This window comes from Ambystoma mexicanum, chromosome 5q (assembly GCF_040938575.1).
Source record: "Ambystoma mexicanum isolate Mex_15411 chromosome 5q, UKY_AmexF1_1, whole genome shotgun sequence".
In the NCBI taxonomy this organism is placed as follows: domain Eukaryota; kingdom Metazoa; phylum Chordata; class Amphibia; order Caudata; family Ambystomatidae; genus Ambystoma; species Ambystoma mexicanum.
This window is the reverse complement of record NC_090933.1, coordinates 1,321,399,763-1,321,420,005: the sequence shown is the minus strand read 5'-3', so window position 1 is coordinate 1,321,420,005 and position 20,243 is coordinate 1,321,399,763. Positions and strand designations below refer to the sequence as shown.

At 47.2% G+C, this 20,243-nt stretch overlaps 1 pseudogene; it reads left to right on the top strand.

Annotated features, from left to right (window-relative positions):
• Positions 1–112: 112 nt before the first annotated feature.
• Positions 113–6,188, top strand: LOC138498073 (zinc finger protein 850-like; annotated as a pseudogene).
• Positions 6,189–20,243: the final 14,055 nt, after the last annotated feature.

Below are 20,243 nucleotides of genomic sequence, written 5' to 3'. Positions count from 1 at the left end.
CCACAGTAGATCGATAGCAATTATGTGTCTAATCACTAAATGGTGGCATCAATTCTTGGATGTTAGCAGTGATGGGGCAGAATCCCCATTGGTTACTAGGGATGTGATGAAAGCAGTTCTTGGTCACAGCACACAGGGGCGCGCTGAGGTTCAACCTAAGGTGCATAGATCAGAATCCACAAAAAGGGGTCTTGTTGTGGGAGCTTTGGTAAGTAACAGACCCATTTACACCCACTCCTTAACAGTAAAACCAAGTGTGTACCACCTCATGAAAACTACACTGTGGTATTTTGAACATGGAAAGAGACGTGGGTTCCTTCTGGCCAATTAAATTTAATACCTGGCAATGGGAAATTTATTTGAACAATTAGGAAGGCAAATGGGATGATATTTTGGAGTCTTTCATAAACTTTATTCTTTTGGTCTCTGTCACAAACTCAAAACCATCCCTCATCTCCAGAAAAACAAGCTTATCAAGGTTTAAAGTCAATGTTTAAAGTCAATGTTTGAATGTAGTGGCAGCACGGCCTGTGCTGTTCTCACCAGGGGAAGACATTGTTGCCTTCCCTTTAAATCCCAATCCCAGTCTCCTCGATGGTGCTGTTGGTTACATTATTCATGTTTTGGCCAATACACAAGTCATCAGTTATTACACAGTGGACTGGTCAAGCCGACGTCCGATTGGTGGCAAACTCCTTTATCATTTGTGTGTGGAAATTGGGATCTTCCATGTGATAATGTAGTCATTTCTGAATAAATATATTGTTAGAACATATACATGTTCTTGATAATATGCATTTAAAATGTTTGTTCACCCAGGCTGTTTTTTTTTCCCCTAGTGTTTTGGATGCAAAACATTTCTAAATAAAAATGAAACACATTATTCCTTCTGCATGTTACCTCTGTTCCACTAACTGTTCCCATTGGAGCACCACTTCTCTGCCACCTATTAGGGTGCCTTTCCCCAATAGATGGCACTTCAAAGTCAAATAAGTTACTACGTGAGGAGTTACTACTGAGTAGTCTTATTACGTGTGCTGCCTGTGATTGTGAACATGTTGAAACTAATAATGTGTGTCTCCTTTTATCTTAATAGGTGACTGATGCCCCAGAAATGCAACATTGATTTTGATTCTCTGGACTATCGCAGTGAAAAGCTTAATTGTTAGAAAATGCAATTTCCAAGCATGTTAGAAGAGTGAACGTTTGGGGTCCAGTTGCCTTTTCAGAGTATTCAGGAACTGGGATTGCGAAGCCTGGTGATACATGATGGCTTCTGTCCATGCAATCACTTCGTAGTAGCAACCAGTAACCAAGTGTGTTGATTCTGTAAATCCTGGGGGAGGGGGGAGGGCGGGGAGAGGGATATCTAGCACAGCCATGACAATGTGATATGTGCAGTAAGAAAAGCATTTCTCATTTGTGCTCTGAATTTGGAAAAGGTAAATTGAAAAGGCTCCTCTTAAATCTAGGCACCTGACAAAATAAACTGGCAAGACACTTTACACGTGCACAAAATGTGGGAACAATTGCCATTTCAAGAACATACTTATTGCCCACATGAGGACATAGGTGAAAAACCTTATCAGTGCACTGAATATGAGAATAGTGTACATTTGCATGATACACTTATCAGCCACCACCAAATGAATACAGGTGACAAACCTTATGAGTGCACTGAGTGTGGGAAAGGGTTTGCTACAAAGCGAGTGCTTACTGTCCACCAGAGAGCACATACAGGTGAGAAGCCTCATGAGTGCAGTGAATGTGGGAAAGGGTTTGCTTGGAAGGGAAAGCTTACTATCCACCAGAGAACACATACAGGTGAGAAGCCTTATGAGTGCATTGAATGTGGGAAAGGGTTTGCTACCACGGGAGAGCTTACTAGCCACCAGAGAACACATACAGGTGAGAAACCTTATAGGTGCAGTGAATGTGGGAAAAGGTTTGCTTCTAAGGGAGAGCTTACTGTCCACCAGAGAACACATACAGGTGAGAAACCTTATGTGTGCATTGAATGTGGGAAAGGGTTTGCTCTGAAAGGAAAACTTACTGACCACCAGAGAACACATACAGGAGAGAAACCTTATGTGTGCATTGAATGTGGGAAAGGGTTTGCTCTGAAAGGACGTCTTATTAACCACCAAAGAACACATACAGGTGAGAAACCGTATGAGTGCACTGAATGTGGGAAAGGGTTTGCTACAAAGAGAGAGCTTACTATCCACCAGAGAACACATACAGGAGAGAAACCTTATGTGTGCATTGAATGTGGGAAAGGGTTTGCTCTGAAAGGAAGTCTTACTAGCCACCAGAGAACACATACAGGTGTGAAACCTTATGAGTGCATTGAATGTGGGAAAGGGTTTGCTAGAAAGGAAGTTCTTACTCTCCACCAGAGAACACATACAGGAGAGAAACCTTATGTGTGCATTGAATGTGGGAAAGGGTTTGCTCTGAAAGGACGTCTTATTAACCACCAAAGAACACATACAGGTGAGAAACCTTATGAGTGCACTGAATGTGGGAAAGGGTTTGCTACAAAGGGAGAGCTTACTAGCCACCAGAGAACACATACAGGTGAGAAACCGTATGAGTGCACTGAATGTGGGAAAGGGTTTGCTACAAAGAGAGAGCTTACTATCCACCAGAGAACACATACAGGTGAGAAACCTTATGAGTGCACTGAATGTGGGAATTGGTTTGCTCAGAAGGGACGTCTTACTAGCCACCAGAGAACACATACAGGTGTGAAACCTTATGAGTGCATTGAATGTGGGAAAGGGTTTGCTAGAAAGGAAGTTCTTACTCTCCACCAGAGAACACATACAGGAGAGAAACCTTATGTGTGCATTGAATGTGGGAAAGGGTTTGCTCTGAAAGGAAATCTTATTAACCACCAAAGAACACATACAGGTGAGAAACCTTATGAGTGCACTGAATGTGGGAATTGGTTTGCTCAGAAGGGACGTCTTACTAGCCACCAGAGAACACATACAGGTGTGAAACCTTATGAGTGCATTGAATGTGGGAAAGGGTTTGCTACAAAGGAAGTTCTTACTCTCCACCAGAGAACACATACAGGAGAGAAACCTTATGTGTGCATTGAATGTGGGAAAGGGTTTGCTCTGAAAGGAAATCTTATTAACCACCAAAGAACACATACAGGTGAGAAACCTTATGAGTGCACTGAATGTGGGAAAGGGTTTGCTACAAAGGGAGAGCTTACTAGCCACCAGAGAACACATAAAGGTGTGAAACCTTATGAGTGCATTGAATGTGGGAAAGGGTTTGCTACAAAGGGAGAGCTTACTATCCACCAGAGAACACATACAGGTGTGAAACCTTATGAGTGCATTGAATGTGGGAAAGGGTTTGCTACAAAGGGAGAGCTTACTATCCACCAGAGAACACATACAGGTGTGAAACCTTATGAGTGCATTGAATGTGGGAAAGGGTTTGCTACAAAGGGAGAGCTTACTATCCACCAGAGAACACATATACAGGTGTGAAACCTTATGAGTGCATTGAATGTGGGAAAGGGTTTGCTACAAAGGGAGAGCTTACTAGCCACCAGAGAACACATACAGGAGAGAAACCTTATGTGTGCATTGAATGTGGGAAAGGGTTTGCTCTGAAAGGAAATCTTATTAACCACCAAAGAACACATACAGGTGAGAAACCTTATGAGTGCACTGAATGTGGGAAAGGGTTTGCTACAAAGGGAGAGCTTACTAGCCACCAGAGAACACATACAGGTGAGAAACCTTATGTGTGCATTGAATGTGGCAAAGGGTTTGCTCTGAAAGGAAATCTTATTAACCACCAAAGAACACATACAGGTGAGAAACCTTATTGGTGCACTGAATGTGGAAAATGCTTCAGTCGGAAAAGTCACCTTATTAGGCACCAGACAAAACATGCATGCCACGGTCCATTTCAGTTTAGTGATATGGCGAATACTTGAGTACACAGGATGTTCTTATCTGCCATGAGACAGGACATGGAAGTGGGGACATCTCTTCTGCAATTGAAGGTGCTGCTGATAGAAGGAGGTGCTTCTACAATTCTACTGAGTTTGGCATTGCTGACTAATACTGTGAAGAACCTGCCTCCACAGTGGTTCTCGGTTTCCTTTGGCACACGAATGATGGCTGATTATGATTGTGGTATCACTGCTGTTTGGAATGCATCCCTTCTGGAATATTCAGAAGGGAGACTGTACCTTCTGTATTACGGTAACAATCCTATGAAACACTTTGCCTAAGGACCTCATGCAAATTTATGGGCACCAACATTTTGGAAAAGCTTAAAGAGTCATTGGTTGAATCAATAACTATAGACTCATAGGATATATGAGGTGTCCCTTGGTACCCTGGCAGCTAGTAAGGGCTCTGACTTTAAGGTGAGGATCCCCCTCCCCCATCTCTCGGCTTAGCTAAGGTCTAGCACCCTCCTCATGCAACAGGGAAGCTCCCATCTACTGAAATGGAACCCAGACGGCATCTTGTCTTTTTCAGGACTGATATTATCCTCTTGCTACATAGATTCTAAAAGTGGATTTGGAGGGGCTCAGAGTGCATTTCCCTTTCCAACTCCATTGCACAGCTCTATCAACGTACAACCCTTGGAACTTACTGCTAGGTTCTCTGGTTCTTTAACACATCCACGGTAGTTCCTGTTGCATCTCATGCACATATATAGGGATAGAGAAGGTTTTCACAAAACAGAAAGGCTTCTGGGAGAGAAGCATAGTATGCATTACATAACCGTGTTATCAGTTAGCATTTCACTGTACCAACGTCTTAGAGCGCAGAATGTAAAAAGGAAGTATTTGTTTACACATATACAAATCCTCCCATACTTTCCCTCTAGAATAACACAATATTCTAACTTTCCACGTTCACATAGAACGTGTACACATTTGTTTGTCTGATAAAATGTCTCATCTTCTCTAATCAAATCAATTTACATCACTTCTTTAGTGAAGGACATTCAAATTGACAAAGACACTAACATAACATCCTGTCCAGCTTTATCCCTTCTGCTTCAGGAAAATCATAGTCCCAATAGACCTGCTCTATCACTGAATCAATCTGTATAAAATGGCATTGCATTTCTAAGGGCAAATCACAAAGTTTAAACCTAAAGTAATAGCTTGTATACGCTTGTCAAACCTATACAATGGCAAATCGCCATATATCAAGTAATACATTTCAATGTATATCATAATGTCCAATGCTTAGCGAAATTGGAGTGCATTATTCAGTCAAGCAAACCCCATTGCAATACTATCCCTAGCATGACTCAGAGGGGCAGCTTAAGGCGTGCACCCCCTGCTCCCTCTGACCGGATCTCAGCGTAGCATCACCTCAGCAAGTCAGCCAGCCCTTGCAGAGATGCTTCTCAACCTTCATACTCTGTCAGTTGTTATAACCCTAATTATTTCCACATTTGACTATGGCAGTGCCATTTCTTTTTTCCTGTGCTCCTAGGCATGTGTGAATAATGTCAGGTGGCACAAAGTGCCAACCTGCTTTTTTTCATCCATTAAGAAATGTGGCCATATAACTGTTTCATTACAATACACACTGGCTTCCTGTGATCCCCTCAGATTGGGTTTAAGGTGCTTTGTCTAACTCATTTAGCTTTTTATGGCAAATTCCCCTTTCTGCATTGGATCCTTCCACCCTTGTCCTCCCTGTATATTTAAATCCATTCCTCTAGATAGTATACTTTTTTTTTTAACTTTTGCTCCCTATATCTGGAATGCCCAACTACTGTTAGAACACATTAACCTTTAGGTGAATAAGTGCCATAGAGAAATATTAAGGCAACTTTTAATGCCAACCCTACAGATAAGCGGTGTATTAAACATTTACTTCCCAAGAATTGGCAAACACTCCCTTAAAAAAAGTAGCCAAATTCCCTACTGTACATTTGGAAGCAATGGACAAATAGGTGCCAACCTTCCTGCTTCCTCCCACTAAGGTCCATGAATATGTTCAGCCCAGTGATGCCAGCCAGGCAGTACCAGTGGATGGTGGTTTATAGGGATTTCTGCTTGATATGTAGAGAAACTATAAAGTAATGTATATTGTATTTTACATGAATTGCTAGTCATAAAGAAGTGTGAATTAAAAAGTTGCAATTTCTTTCAACTTGAGTAAAAAGAACACATTACTTGCCTCTCTGTAATGTTTTTTTCTGATGGATTTACCTGCCATAGATGCCTCATCTATGATATCCATATCCTTGTGCAGCTGTTCTCCAAAAATGCTTCTGCCGATAGGGGGCGCTGCAGAAGCTCTGTATCGGTCCAACCCTCTTCGCACCTCGCACCAAAATGATGTCTGGGCCAGTATAAGTAGCCTGGCTGTGCCCCAGACCTCAGTTCCGCCCTTCTTTCCTAGTACTCTTTACACTGAGGGACTGTAGAACTGATGGTGTACTAGCTTCCCAGAAGAGGGGCAGGTAGGCAGTCCAATGAGGAATCCATGGCAGGAACATCCATCAGAAGGAACATTACTGAGAGGAAAGTCATTTTTTGTACTAATGGATTCCTTCCTGCCACGGATTCCTCATCTCTGATGGACTCCCAAAGCAGTACGTAATCTGGAGGAGGGAGGAAAGCAAGCACACCACCTAAACCACAAAACTCGGAAGGACTGCCCTATCAAAACAGGCATCCTGGCCCGCAAGGGGATCCAAGCAGTAATGCTTAGCGAGCGTGTGCAGAGATGCCCATGTTGCTGCCTGGCAAATGTCCAGGACAAGGGACCCCCCTCAGCAGGGCAAAGGTGGCAGCCCCTCCTGGTAGAACGAGAACCCAAGACCCTTGGCCAGATCCTTCACACCCAGATCATAGCATTCTGAGATGCAGAGAATGAACCACCTGGACAGGGTCTGTTTCGTCACAGCCCTGCTAGCACGAGCACCGGTGCAGCCAACAGAAATCTGGTCATCCTTCCTAGCCTCTCGAGTTTGAGAGACGTAGGCCCTCATTCCGAGTAGGGCGGTAAGTATAGGCGATTATCGGCATGGCGAAAGAGCATTTCCGTGCTGGCACAAGACCATAAACATCGGCCTATTCCGACTACGCGTGCACGCGCTTTGTGCCATGCCGGTAACGCACCCTCAGCGGCATGCCGTAAAAGGGCCCCAAAAGCCCTTACGGGCAACAAGCGCACATAATATTACCGACAGATGAATTAACTGTCACCGTTAAAAAACAGAACCGGAAAAAACGTCATCGCACAGTAACGGGAAGGAGCAAGGCGGCCATCTTTAAAATCACAATCCATTGCCATCCTCTCCATACAGGACCCGGAGCCATACAGTGATCAGAGAAATAGGCATTGGAGACCAGCATCATGCCCAAAGCATTAAAAAAGGGGTCTGCACGCATAAGAAAGGAGCGCTTTACCCAGGATGAGCTCCAGGTACTGGTCGACACTCTGCACAAACATGCAGACACTGTATTCAGCAGTGATATGCGGAGGCCCACCGTCGTCAGGAAGAAACAGATCTGGGCCTTGGTGGCACAGAGGGTGAGCACCACCAAGGACTGCAGGAAACGTTGGGATGACATCCGTCTCCGGGTGCGGGCCATCCTCTCGGCAAACCGAAGTCAGGCCCTGGAGACAGGAGGAGGGCCAGGGTCCCCCATCAAAATGATGCCGTGGGAGGAAACGTCTGCAGCCATGATGGGCACAGAAGCCATAGAAGGTGTTGGAGAAATGGAGTGTAGTGCAGCGTCATCTGCTGATGGAGGTGAGTGTCTTGAGTCAAGAGAGAACATGCATTCCTAACGTAAGTCACTGCCAAGGGCTGGGCAAGGTGTCACGTCATGGTTGGGCAACCCCCTCAGCCTCCAATGAAATCATGCTGTAACAAGTGGGACCCAGGCTGATGTCAGGTGCAAGGCTGTAACCCATATGGCCCATACCACACAAAGAGGCCGAATCTGTGAGGCACACGGGGCAGTGATTGTAAACATTGCGAATGTGAGTCATCACAGTACTCTGCCAACATGAGTAACCCAGACATCTGCATGCATTGACCATCCAAGCCCAGATCACTGTCTCACTCACCACCCAAATGTCAACAAACCGCTGCAATCCCATTGTGATACCATAGGCATGTAGAAATGCTGATCCCCAAATCATTGCTCATGCCGTCTCTCTCTTCCCCCCCCCACAGGCAGCGAGCTTGACAGCGAGGACCAGGAAAGCACCCGGGCCAGTACCTCCAGGGGCAGAGTTGGGGGCCGCCGCATACCTGCAAGCAGGAAGACAACACAGGCAACACCACCTGCTCCAGCAACCCCCATGGAGGGTGCACAACCCCCACCTGCACCCCTACCCATGCCTGCAGTGCCGCTGGACACATGTCCCATGCTGCACTCTGAGGAGTCCAGTGTGGCTGGTGAGAATACAGCCATGTGCCTCCTCGATGTGCCAGACAGCCCCCCATCAAAAAATCGGGAGCCAACATGGAGGATACCATTGACATTGGCCATACCCCTGACACACCATCATACAGCCAGGTGGCACACAGCGACTCCGGGAAGAGTGATACCCCAGGGCTCACAGGGCAAGGAGTACAACCTGCCTGTCCTGTATCCACTTCCCCTGCAGAATCTGCGGGAAGGCCTGCAGGCCCAATACCAAGCCTGCCAAGCACATCGGCCACATCGGCCATGGATGTAGTGCGCTCCCAGTATCTCACAGGCCTCATTGAGGAGTTCATCAGGGACAATCGCGAATCAAGGGTGGAGTGGCGCAATGACCTTCAGGCTCTGGGCGAGGTGATCACAGCGAACACAAACCGGCTCTGCGACGTCCTTGGCCGGATCGCAGATGCTCTGGAAGTAGCACACCCCACACCACAGCCCCAGCGGGAGGAGCCACCTTCACAAAGCTCCTCCACCCAGACCAGCCTGGTCCGTCGTTCACTGCGTACATTGCGCCGCCACGACATGGATCCCCCTGGCTCTGGGAGTGCACGTGGCCTATGTTGCCCTAATTGAACTATTGTGGGGTTGTTGTGGGGGGAGGTGGAGGGGGGGTGAGGGTGTGTGTGAGAGTTGTGGGGGAGGGGGGTGAGGGTGTGTGTGGGAGTTGAGGTGGAGGGCGAGTGGGCCGAGGGTGTGTGGGGGACTTGGGGGGGGGGAGGGGGAGGGGGGTTGTGGTGGAGGTTTTGTTGTACACGTTAGAACTTTATTTTTCAATACACCGGTTGATCGTCCAAAAAAAACAGAGTGGACATTGATCATTGTTCATGTGTCTTTTAATGTTCCACAGTGCATGGTGTACATGCATCCCCACACCCAGTGCCTGATGTCCTGTCATCCTCACACCCTCAGCTGACTAGTGAGTCAGAAATATTGTCCAATCAATGATTGCCGCACGGCACGTCCCTCCTGTGCATCGGTACCGTGATGCTGTCCTGCCATTCCTTCCTCCTCCCCCTCATCATCATCTGGTGGTAGCAGTTCCACGTCAGGGGCAGTGGCACGTTCCGACGGATGCACATGTTGTGCAGCATTACACATGACATGGTGATCTTGGACACCTTCTCGTGGCTGTAGATGAGTGCCCCACCCGACCGGCTGAGGCAACGAAATCGTGCCTTCAACAGGCCGAAGGTCTGCTCTATCACCACCCGTGTACGGGTATGGGATCTATTGTAGTCCTCCTTGTGCCTGTTCTGTGGGTTACGGGCCGGGGTCATGAGCCACAGCTTCAAATGGTAGCCAGCATCCCCTGCATAAGAGTGGAATGAAGGTAAGTGTTTGTAAATTCATGGTGGAGAACTGTACTAGTCTTACATGGCAGCAGGTGATTACTGGCCATACACACATGTCCCAGGATGCATTCACCCCATTACTGGCCCGGCTATGTGTCCTGTGCAATGGAATGATGGAGGGGGTAGCTTCTTCATGATGGGTTATGGTGTGCACTCACGTCTTGTTGCATGTTCATCGTATATGCATGCAGCAGTGTTGGACTGCATTCATTGATGTGTTGTGCGAGTTTTGGTGACGGGGGGTTGGCTGTAGTTAGTAGCATCATTCTGCACTGATCTGTGCCATGGTGACTTGCAGCAATCCTATGGGTGTGCAGGACCAGTCGCACGCTGTGGGATCCCTCTTAGACTCACTTCTATGCACTCCCAGGGATGACTGTCCTGTGTGGTGAGATGCAGGAGTCTGAGACATGGTGCTATTGCACTGCATGGTGCATGATGCCCTTACGGTGTGTAAGGGCCGCTGATGAGTGGTGCATGTGTTGTGGTATTTGGGCAGGTTTCCTGTTAGTCATGTTGTGTTAGGTGTCGGCTCTAAATCATCACTGTGTGGTTAGGTAGTCATGTGCCGTGTCACTTGCCTTGGGGCATAGTGTTCTGTGAGGTGCACATCGTGCACTGGCGTGATCATTCCCACCCAGGTGAAGTAGGCATCTCCCCCCCACCCCCATTCCCACACAGGTGAAGTAGGCATCACCCCCCCTTTCCCACCCAGGTGAAGTAGGCATCCCCCCCTTTCCCACCCAGGTGCAGTAGGCATCCCCCCCCTTTCCCACCCAGGTGAAGTAGGCAGCCAACATACTCACAGCCCCAATGCACTGCCATGGCCCATTCAGGTTACTCACCAAGCAGCCAGGCACGTCGTCCGGCATGTCGCTCCATGTAGCGTGGTAGTGTGGAGTTCCGCAGGACCAAGGAGTCATGAGTTGATCTGGGCTATCGGGCATTGCAATCTGTGATGGCTTTACTGGCATTACACACCAGCTGGTCGTTGATGGAGTGGTATTGCTTGCGGTTGCGATACGGCACCTCCATGGCATGCGGGACCACCAATTCAACGTGGGTGCAGTCGAGGGCACCTATGCAATTTGGCATGCCTGCCAGTGCATGGAAGGCAACTTTTGTATCATATATCTCCTGGGGAGTCAGGGGTAGGGATATGTAGTCTCTTGTGTGGTTGAGCAGGGCATCCAGCACTTGGTTGAGTATCCGGGAACATATGGGCTGTGAAATGCCATGCATGTGTCCGACTGTATGCTGGTAGGTGCCTGTGGCAAGGAAGTGGAGCACAGACACTACCTTCAGTAGAGGGGGGATGGCAGTGCTGATTTCTATGAGGCTCACTATATCGTCATGTATCAGGTCCACTATGGTAGTAATGGTGTTCCAGTCAAGCCGGTACAGGCTGTGGATCTGTTCTGGTGTGAGGTTGAAGGGGGTGGCTCTGATGCAGGAGATTGGGGGCTGGCGGCGTGGTAATGTTGGCTGCACCGGTAGGGCATGCTGGGCCTGTCTCACCCTCCTTCTCCTCCTGTGTATCCTCTGTGGGGGGGGCTGTGGTTGTTGTTGTTGTTGTAGTTGCTGCCTTGCAAGCAGGGCATCCAGCTCCAGGAATGCTGCTACAATTTGTATCATCTTGGTGTGGGAGGGGGTGTGGTGTGTGGGTGTGCTCTTTTTGTGCTGTGCCAGACTCCATTGCCTCCACCTGTGCTGATTGAGTGCACCTGTGCCTCTTGGAAACACTGCTCATGGTTCTTAACACCTTCTCGGCGATGTCGTTATTTTACTCCATGCCGGTAAGGTACTTTGCGGCCTTGTGGCGGCCGTTTTTTGCATGTCCGCATTACTTGGGATCAGCTCCGGTTTACGCCATGCCGCTAATTTCGGCATGGAGTGTCGGGTGCGCTCCACTAGACAGCTATTTACGACCTCGTACTTTACGGCGCCGTAAATAACGGTCTGGTAGGGCAGAATAGTCCGTAACGGGAAACGATGACGGTAATCCTTTTCCGGCATCGTTTTCCCCTTACCTCCTAACTCGGAATAACCCCCATAGAAATTAAGGACCTGTATTGGGTCCAATCTATGAAATTTTTAATCTGCATTGGAAGGGTGAGGTGGAGGGAAGAACACAGAAAGATGGATCTGAGAGATGGAAATCCGAGATCCTCTTTGGCAGAAAGGAGGGCCACCTTCTCTTTGGGGAAAAAACAAATGCAGAGGTGAAACGAAGCATGGATCTCACTCGCCCATCTCGCGGACGTGATGGCAACCTGAAAAATCACCCATAAGGGTGATCAATCTAACAGGAATGAAAGGGTCCAAATGCAGCACACATAAGAAAAGTTGGAAATAAATTCAAATCCCATACTGCAACTACAAACTGGCAGGAAGGTAACTGGTTACACCAAACCCACAAGAACTGCATAACAGTGATGATTGTGAAAAACAAGCCCTTTTCTAGGGACCTATTGAACAAAGAAATAGTGGCAAGGTAACCTTCCAAGTGTCAATCTGCAGGCTTGCTTGGGCCAAGGAAAGCAGTCAATCCAACACATTGGGGCAGAGGACAGGATAAAGGATCCAGGGCCCTCTATGGCACCAAAGTGAAAATGTATGCTGCCTGCAGGCATAAATGGATTTTGTAGCTGGCCTCAGAGTTGAAAGGAGCACTCCTTTTATCATAGCACCTCAGTAGTCCAGCATGTATGTTAAGGCTGCTGAGGTTCAGGTGGAGAACCCGCCCCTCTGACTGGGAGAGCGAGTCTTCTCATTGGCACAAGGGAGGGCAGATGGACCTGTCCAACAACTCCAGATACCACGTTTTCTGGCCCAGTCCAGGGCAATCAGGATCAGTGTGCTTTTGAACAGACTGGATCTCCTGAGGGCCAGCGGGATGACTGGGATCAGTGGGCACTCCATAAATGAGATCAAAAGTCCACTCGATAGTCAATACGCCCCCCGATAGCTCCCTACTGAGGAAATTCCCTGCAGTGGAACTCCCTTCCGGTTGACACTGGACGCGAAGAGGTCCACTTGATGAGTCACCCCCGTAAAGAGAGATCTCCACCAGAACTTCTTGACGGAGCTCCCATTTGTGGTAGGCCGAGGTCTGTCTGCTCAATGCATCTGCTGTGATGTTCTCTTCCGTGTGGCCAGATGAGCTGCCGTGAGGGACACCTAGTTCTCCAGAACCACAGTCTCCTTGCTTCTCTGCCCTCTGGAGCATACTATGCCGCACCGACTAAAGCCGACCAGAGGTCAAAGGAGAAATTCACCATGGCACAAGATGCATTCATGGCTTTCACCACTAGGCTGCCTGACGCAAACACTTCCTTGCCCCATGCGTCCAGCCTTTTGCTTTACCTGTCCGGTGTAAGGGAGGGAAAAGGTAGAGGTTTTCAGGCTCACTGTAGTGACCTGTACCACCATGCTTTCAGGTAAGGTGTGGGCGGGTCAGAAAGTGCAGGACAGTGCTTCCATGCTAGATCCGTGTCCATTGGGGGCGACGGAGGCAGGTTTCTCCCATGCTTCCAACACTGGTGCCTCTACCACCACATTGCAGGGCAGGAGTGCCTCTTTGGTGCATGGTCCAGAATGTCGCAGAGATCGTATTGCACTCTGGACCTGGGCGGCACAGAGGAACCCAGGGTATCGCCCACCTTTGCCATCAGGCACTAAAAAGCAGCTTGAGTTTTACCTGGTGTTGGTGCTTGTAGAATGTCCAACTACAGGGAATTGTCAAGACCGCTTGCCCCTCCCATAAAACTCCTCGGGAAGTGTCTGCTCTCTAGAATCCATGGTGCAGTGACGTTGAGGCGTGAATGCTCTGAAAAAAGGAACTGAGGTCATGGGGCGTGGCTCCACTACTTCTACTGGCCTCAATGTTTTTTCTGGTGCAAAGCGCATAGAGGCTTTGGACAGACCCGACACAGAGCTGGGCCGAACCCCCTGACTGCATACATTTTTCTAGAGAACTGCTGTGTTAGGATATGGATATCATAGATTAAGAATCTGTGGAAGGAAGGAATCCATTAGAAATGCCTCTACTGGGAATTATTTTTGTACACCTTCATAAAGTAGTTTTACTTTAAACATCAACACATAGAGATTCTGGAGCCCTTATGTATACTAAAAATGGAGAAGTCCATATTCTCACATGGCAATTGGACTACACTTGGCACAACACATGTGCAAAGACTGTCTTGCAACGGTGAAAACATGGAGGGTGGCAGCCATAAAACTGCAATCTGCAATATTACTCCAGAAGTCCGTTTCCAAGAAATGCATGCCTCACCAGGAGTGCCATCCTCCCTGAATGCTGCAGTGTTTCCACTTTGTGTATCATGTTCTACAGCACTACAGTTTCCTTTTCTCCCCAGTATCGCCTCTAGTGTATTACGCTATTGCCTATCTCTGTTGGAGCATTTAGGATTAGTAGATGGTTCCCTAGCCTGGGATCGACAGGTGGAGGTGCAATTACACAAGCGAGGGTGCATGCCCACTATTAAAGCACTAACTCATAAAAAATTGGTTTGATGTGAAAAGCCCAGAGAAGATGTCAAGTGTTTGTTAAATTATACAGACTTTAGAAAAGTGACGTTTTGTGAATAGAGTCGAACGAGCAGGTGGAATAGAAATACCCTCTGTGGTGTGAGACAATAAAAGTCGTGCACATTTGGAAATGAAATGGTGCCTTTCTGTCTGAAATGAGAGTTTTGGGTTTAATGATATCACAGCTGTTCTCTAAATTCCAAGAAGGAATAGTGGACATTAATGTTTACAAAATAAAGCTGGTCTTGGATAAACTGACATGTCTAATGTAAATGTCTCCAGCGGGATTCATACGCTGAGTGAAATGCTGATGAAATGAATATTGAGCTTCAGCCATTATGTCACTGTGTAAACATTAAAAATGAAGTGTTAGTAACTCCATTTGTGTAAAATCTTTTTCCCTGACCTTTTGTGTAAACTGCGTCCTGGAACAGAGGTGATTCATTTGTTTAAATTAGTGGGGTGAGCACCTCTATTCCAGTTTTATGCTGGAATGAATGTTATTGTCCACTTTTTAAACTTCCTTGTCCATGGAGGGGGAGTGGGTAGAGACAGAGGAGGTGGGGCAGGAGGGGTGGGAAAGACGTGACCATGGAGGGAGCTCGTCATGACCGAGGAGGTGGGGCTAAAGGGAAAGAAGTAGTGATGGGTTCAGTAGATGGGTGGGAAAGGGGTGAAGATGGTGGGAGGTGTTGGTGATGAAGGAGGTGGGGTAAAGAGAAGGAGGTTCTGGGGTTCAAATCTGCAAAGAGTTCCCTCCCATACCTTAAGATGTGTTCACAAATCAATGGATTGATACACAATTGAGTAATCGATCCAGTGAATTAAACCCACCTTCTACATTTCCTGTCTTTGTATAAACATTTGCTAGCATGACCTGTCACTTTTCTTACGACAAAAGCGATGGATGAGCTTTCTTTTCCATAGGATTTTAATAACTGAGGAGTCAGGAATGATACTGGGACAAAAGTTAGATAGGATTTGGCTGAAGACTATTGTTTTAACACCAACTAAGTTGGGGAAAAGGCCTCGCTGTCCCTGCACTAGTGGGGTTTTCCCTCCTAATCTCAGAACTAATGATCTGTCAGTGTCAGAAGTCCAAAACCAAACCATCCTGTGTCCAAAGTATTATTCTGAGCCTTGCACTCTAAACAAATTAATTCTAAGGTGAAAAGGATAATGTGTTTGGCCTTGAGTGTTTTATAAATGTTCAAAAGAAAGGAAAAATGGTTAACTACCACAAAAAAGAAGTCTCAAGTATGGACATCCTTGCTCCAGAGGGTTCTTCCCTTCCCCTGGATTCTTCATCACTTTTTTTGGGTGACAGATCTAGCTTTTACACTTTGCCGCTGGGGCGGACGTGGTGTTTATGGCCCGCCAGCCCGAGCTTTGTAGGCCCAAACAATGGGCTGTTAAACCGGGGTACGGATAGCCTTTTTTTGTTTTTGCCTGACGGGAGATGCACTCTCCTGAAAGAGAAAATAAAAAATGGCAGCCGCCCTTAAAATGGAAGATAGATAAGGTCCATTTTTGGATGACGGCGGGCATTGGAAATATGTTCAAAAATGGCATTGAGGGCAGAATCTTTCCCGGGAAAGGTGGATTCTGATTGGTAAGACAGTCTTTCCCGGGTGCGAAGAACAGTTCTTGGCGTTCCCTTGGGTCAACAACAAAAGTTCTCTTCAAACTGTTTGTCTTCCTTTTTATGTGGTATGCGGATACCTGGTATACTCTACTGCCAGGGCTTTTCATATGTGAACTCCTGCCCACTCTCCAACCTTTTGAAGGTTCTGCTTTTTAGCCTCCTTGGCTAATATAATTGGTTTCTTATATATGGTCTCTTTGTCTCTGATATAGCTTGCAGCATGCATTGACAAACTTGAAAGTCTCTCCTCTTAGAAAACTGCCTCTTCAGTCTTTCTCTGGTTTTAGAAACCGTCCCTTTTCCCTCTTTCTTGTTTTTGCTATCAGTAAAGTTTGATGCAGCCACCAATACACCCCATTTTTCTCTGTCCCTTTATGGACGCACCAGTTCTTGATGGCATCTCATTTCTTCTAAGGTCGCTGTTGATGGTGGTCTGCTGCTTTCTGGCGAGCAAAGTGATGTGCTCCAACGCCAGCAAGTGCCCAGTAGCCCTCCACTGGCTTTTGGCATTTTTTGCTGTGTCTCATCCGCTTCTAGTAGCCGTCTCCCTTCAGGCTCCTGAGCAGGTTAGCTTCACCAACTTCCTTCCAGACCTCACTTTGCACGGAGATGAGCAACACTCTCCTGCCAGCAGCCTGCTTGCGTTTCTTGCTTCAGTGATTCAAATGTCCCAGACTGAGAAAATCCTGAAGGTGTCTCACCCGCTAGTCCCCTAGTATCTGTCTTCCACAGCCATCGCTATTGGATCCAGTTCCTGGGGGTGGACCAGTGCTGGTGGATCAACTGGATGGTTGAGGGGTCTTCAGGGAGTGGAAGTGGGTCACTGAAAGGTGAGATGCGGTATCCCCTTATTACAACACCTTTTCCGCATCCTACCCCGTAGGATATGTAGAAGCTCTACCCCGCCCCCTCGTCCAACCCAAACACTTTTAAAAAATGTGAAAGAATACAAACTAACACCAGAGCTGTTTACCTGACCTGTCCCAACACAGGGGTCAGGCAATTGCTGATAACTACACACACCTGACTACCCTTTCCCTTCCTCACTGGGATAAAAGGCAGAGCATACTTGAGCAAGGTCGAACGCAGCTATTCCGGGACAGCAGTTAGAACAGAGGAGAAAGGCTTACAGATCTGAAAGGACGAGCAGGAGGGAATTACCCTTGCACTTTTCAACACAGACCTGCAAAGCCTCCGTGAAAGGAAACTTAAGACTGGGAATCACAGCTGGCGAGTGGTGTCTGATGTCAGTCGTAGGTGGAAACCTCCCGCACTGATTGCCACGGCGGGGAGAAGTGGTTGCCATCGTGGTACCGTCCTTGACTCCAGCGGTTAAGGAAATGCCAATGAGTACAGCACAGCCGGTGAGTCAGAAGATGCTGATAGTAGACAGACTGTGTTCGGCTCAAGGTTGCAGTGGCAACATTGTATCTGAAGATAATAGACAGATGTCTTTTCTGAGTCCAATTGGTACTTGCAATAGAGTTGTCTGGTGCCACGTAGGTGCTCATTTGAAATACTCAAGCTGGTACCCCTCTCCTAAAAGAAAGAGAACATTTTGAACTAAGAACTTTTTGGTTATTGAAACTACAGCGACCAGGTGGCCTAGGGGAGGCCAGCGTGAAGTGTCAAAGTGGTCATACGAGGGTCAAGCCAAATCCCTTGTACAGTCAAAAGTCTTTGACACGTTTTGAAAACTAAGTGATCTGTTATAATTGGCAAACGAGAACCCGACTGAGGGATGCCTGCAAATTGGGGTAAATAGTAAGATACCCGTGAACATTGTGATGACAAGCATCAACCCGACTGAGAGATGTCCACAGTGAGTTGATGGTCTGAGTCCGATCGAGGGAGGCTAACGTTGAGGAAAGGTTTTGAAGCTTGTGTGAGAGGGATCAGCGGGTGAAAAATAATCGCCCGACATGAAGATTAACAGAAGGAACTTTTGTTTTGTGTCTATAACTATCAGACCCTCTGAAGCAAGAGACTTTGCGTGAGCGAGACTTGGGTACAGAAGGCCCTGATATTGTGGAAATTAATTGTAAGCTTGTGCCGGAGAAACCCTAAAGGAGGAGACAAACTGACATTTCAATAGGTAGGTACCAATATAGGCTTGGTCACTGCCCTGCAAGCTGTGGTGCAACAGTCAAAAAGGAAGGTGGCAACAGTGCAGAAGGCATCAGAAAGCCAAGAGACTGGTGGGAGTGGTGAGGAGGTTTGAAGCGTGTCCGAGTGCTGTTTCATTGTGGAATTCAAATGGGATTTGGGCGTTAATGTGCTGCTGAGTCCATGCATCACAATTTATGACGATGCAGCTGAGCACCTTGTGCTCATGAAATCTGAAATAGTTGAGACGTGAGACACATGTTGAGCCGAGTTTATGGCATCAGCTGTTATATATTTACCCTTCCAACCCCCCCAAATAGACCCCCATCAGAAGTATTGACAGAATAGAACAGCAGGCAACCTATTTTAGGTTAGGAAGATAGCAGTGAACCAGAAGATGTTGAACATGTGAGAGCAGTAGGTGTAAGGCAGGAGTGTCGGCACCTTAACTGATCCTGGGTGACAAGGGATCAAAAGAAGCACAGGAAGTGTCAGCAGACCAAAGGACGAGTGTTGTTCCTGCTAAGGTAGCGGGGATAAAAAAGAGATTGGCAGAAATTAGAAGGGGGTGTGTAAGTGTGTTGTGCAGAGTGTCACTGATGTTTTAGTAGAGTAGTAGTAGACAGTAATCGAGGGGAGTAGAGCGCAGGCAATTGGGGTGGCAAGAATGGACTGGGGACCTTGGTAACTTGCAAGGCTGGGAGCAGAGGGTGTGAAACACTTGTGTATAGGCCCGTTATTATATCATATTTCATAATATGTGGCAGTGCCTAACATACAAGCAGCATTTATCATACTGACTACCATGGCTCTTCATAGCTGTGAAAAAAATGACTCCTGCTCTGCATGAGTACCGGCTAAACTGTCTACTCGGCCCAACATTGCTACTAAACCAGCAGTGATCCAAATGAAACGAGCACAGCCTTATAGGTATATGACCTTCACCTCTTTTGTTAACATGGCCTGAGGATGGGCTTAATCTTCAGGAGTGGTGTGAGCTGATAAATTTGCAACACAAACAATATTACGATGGTGTCAAAATAAAAGAATGTCAATCAAGGGTCTGAAAATAGGAACATTAGTAACAATGATCAATGGACACAACAAATTAAAACAGACCAGGGAGTGCTGTGAGTGTGTTTATTGTTACCGATACTGTAGCTCTACACTGACAGTCCAAACCGGAGTCTTTCTACAGTCGCCCTCTGTGTGAAGGCGGAGCAACCAAGCTAAAACCTGAAGCTACAGTGAAACGGATTGCTGCAAGTGTGTTACCTGCTGGTTTCCTGATGTTCCCAGCCCTGCTCTACGGAAAGGTTACATCACCCGAGGGTACGTTTAAGCCAGTGTTGTCAAAGAGGCAGTGACGGAAGCCAGGGGAGAGAAGGAGCGCTTGCTGGTGAGTAAAGTGAGTCACACGGGTACACTGTGCCTGAATATAAAGGTTGTAAACCAGAAGGGAGCATTCATTTCTGAGTTCTCCCTCTATACGGACTAGCTCAATCTGCCCAGCCTGTCACAAATGAGTATATACTCTTTGGAGCGGTGCAAAGATCTCCCACACCGAAAACCTGGCTGCACACACTGGGATAACCGATCAGGAGGCAGACTTTCAGAAACAAAGCCCCACTGTATCTCCAGTGATTCCCCATTTTTTACAGACACTGCGTTCCTACAACTTTCTTGTATAATTACGAATAAAAATATGATAGAGACCCCCGCAGAGCCAGTGCAAGAAGTGATCATCTGGAGAAAACAATGCTTTGCTACATCAAATTGAGCCAATCTTTTTTCCAGGGCCTCAATTTGTGACAGATGAAAACGTATCCCAATCGCCAACGTTGTTTACGTCCGAGTCCTCGGACCCTAAGCAAATGCCTTCTCCTCTGGACCTTTCACTGCAGGATTCCTCTCAAAACGAAGAGCGATCCATCCACATGCATACTACCATACACGACATACCCAACACACTGGGCTCTGCCCGTTATGCTCTGAACGGTACCCTTTCCCGGATGGGGAATTCATATGACTCGATCTCAGAGGAATTTCACAAACAGCGCGTCCTCCTAACTACAGTCCAAATTGGCCTTTCTGGAGGGTTTAATCCATCGAAGGGTTCAATGCCAAG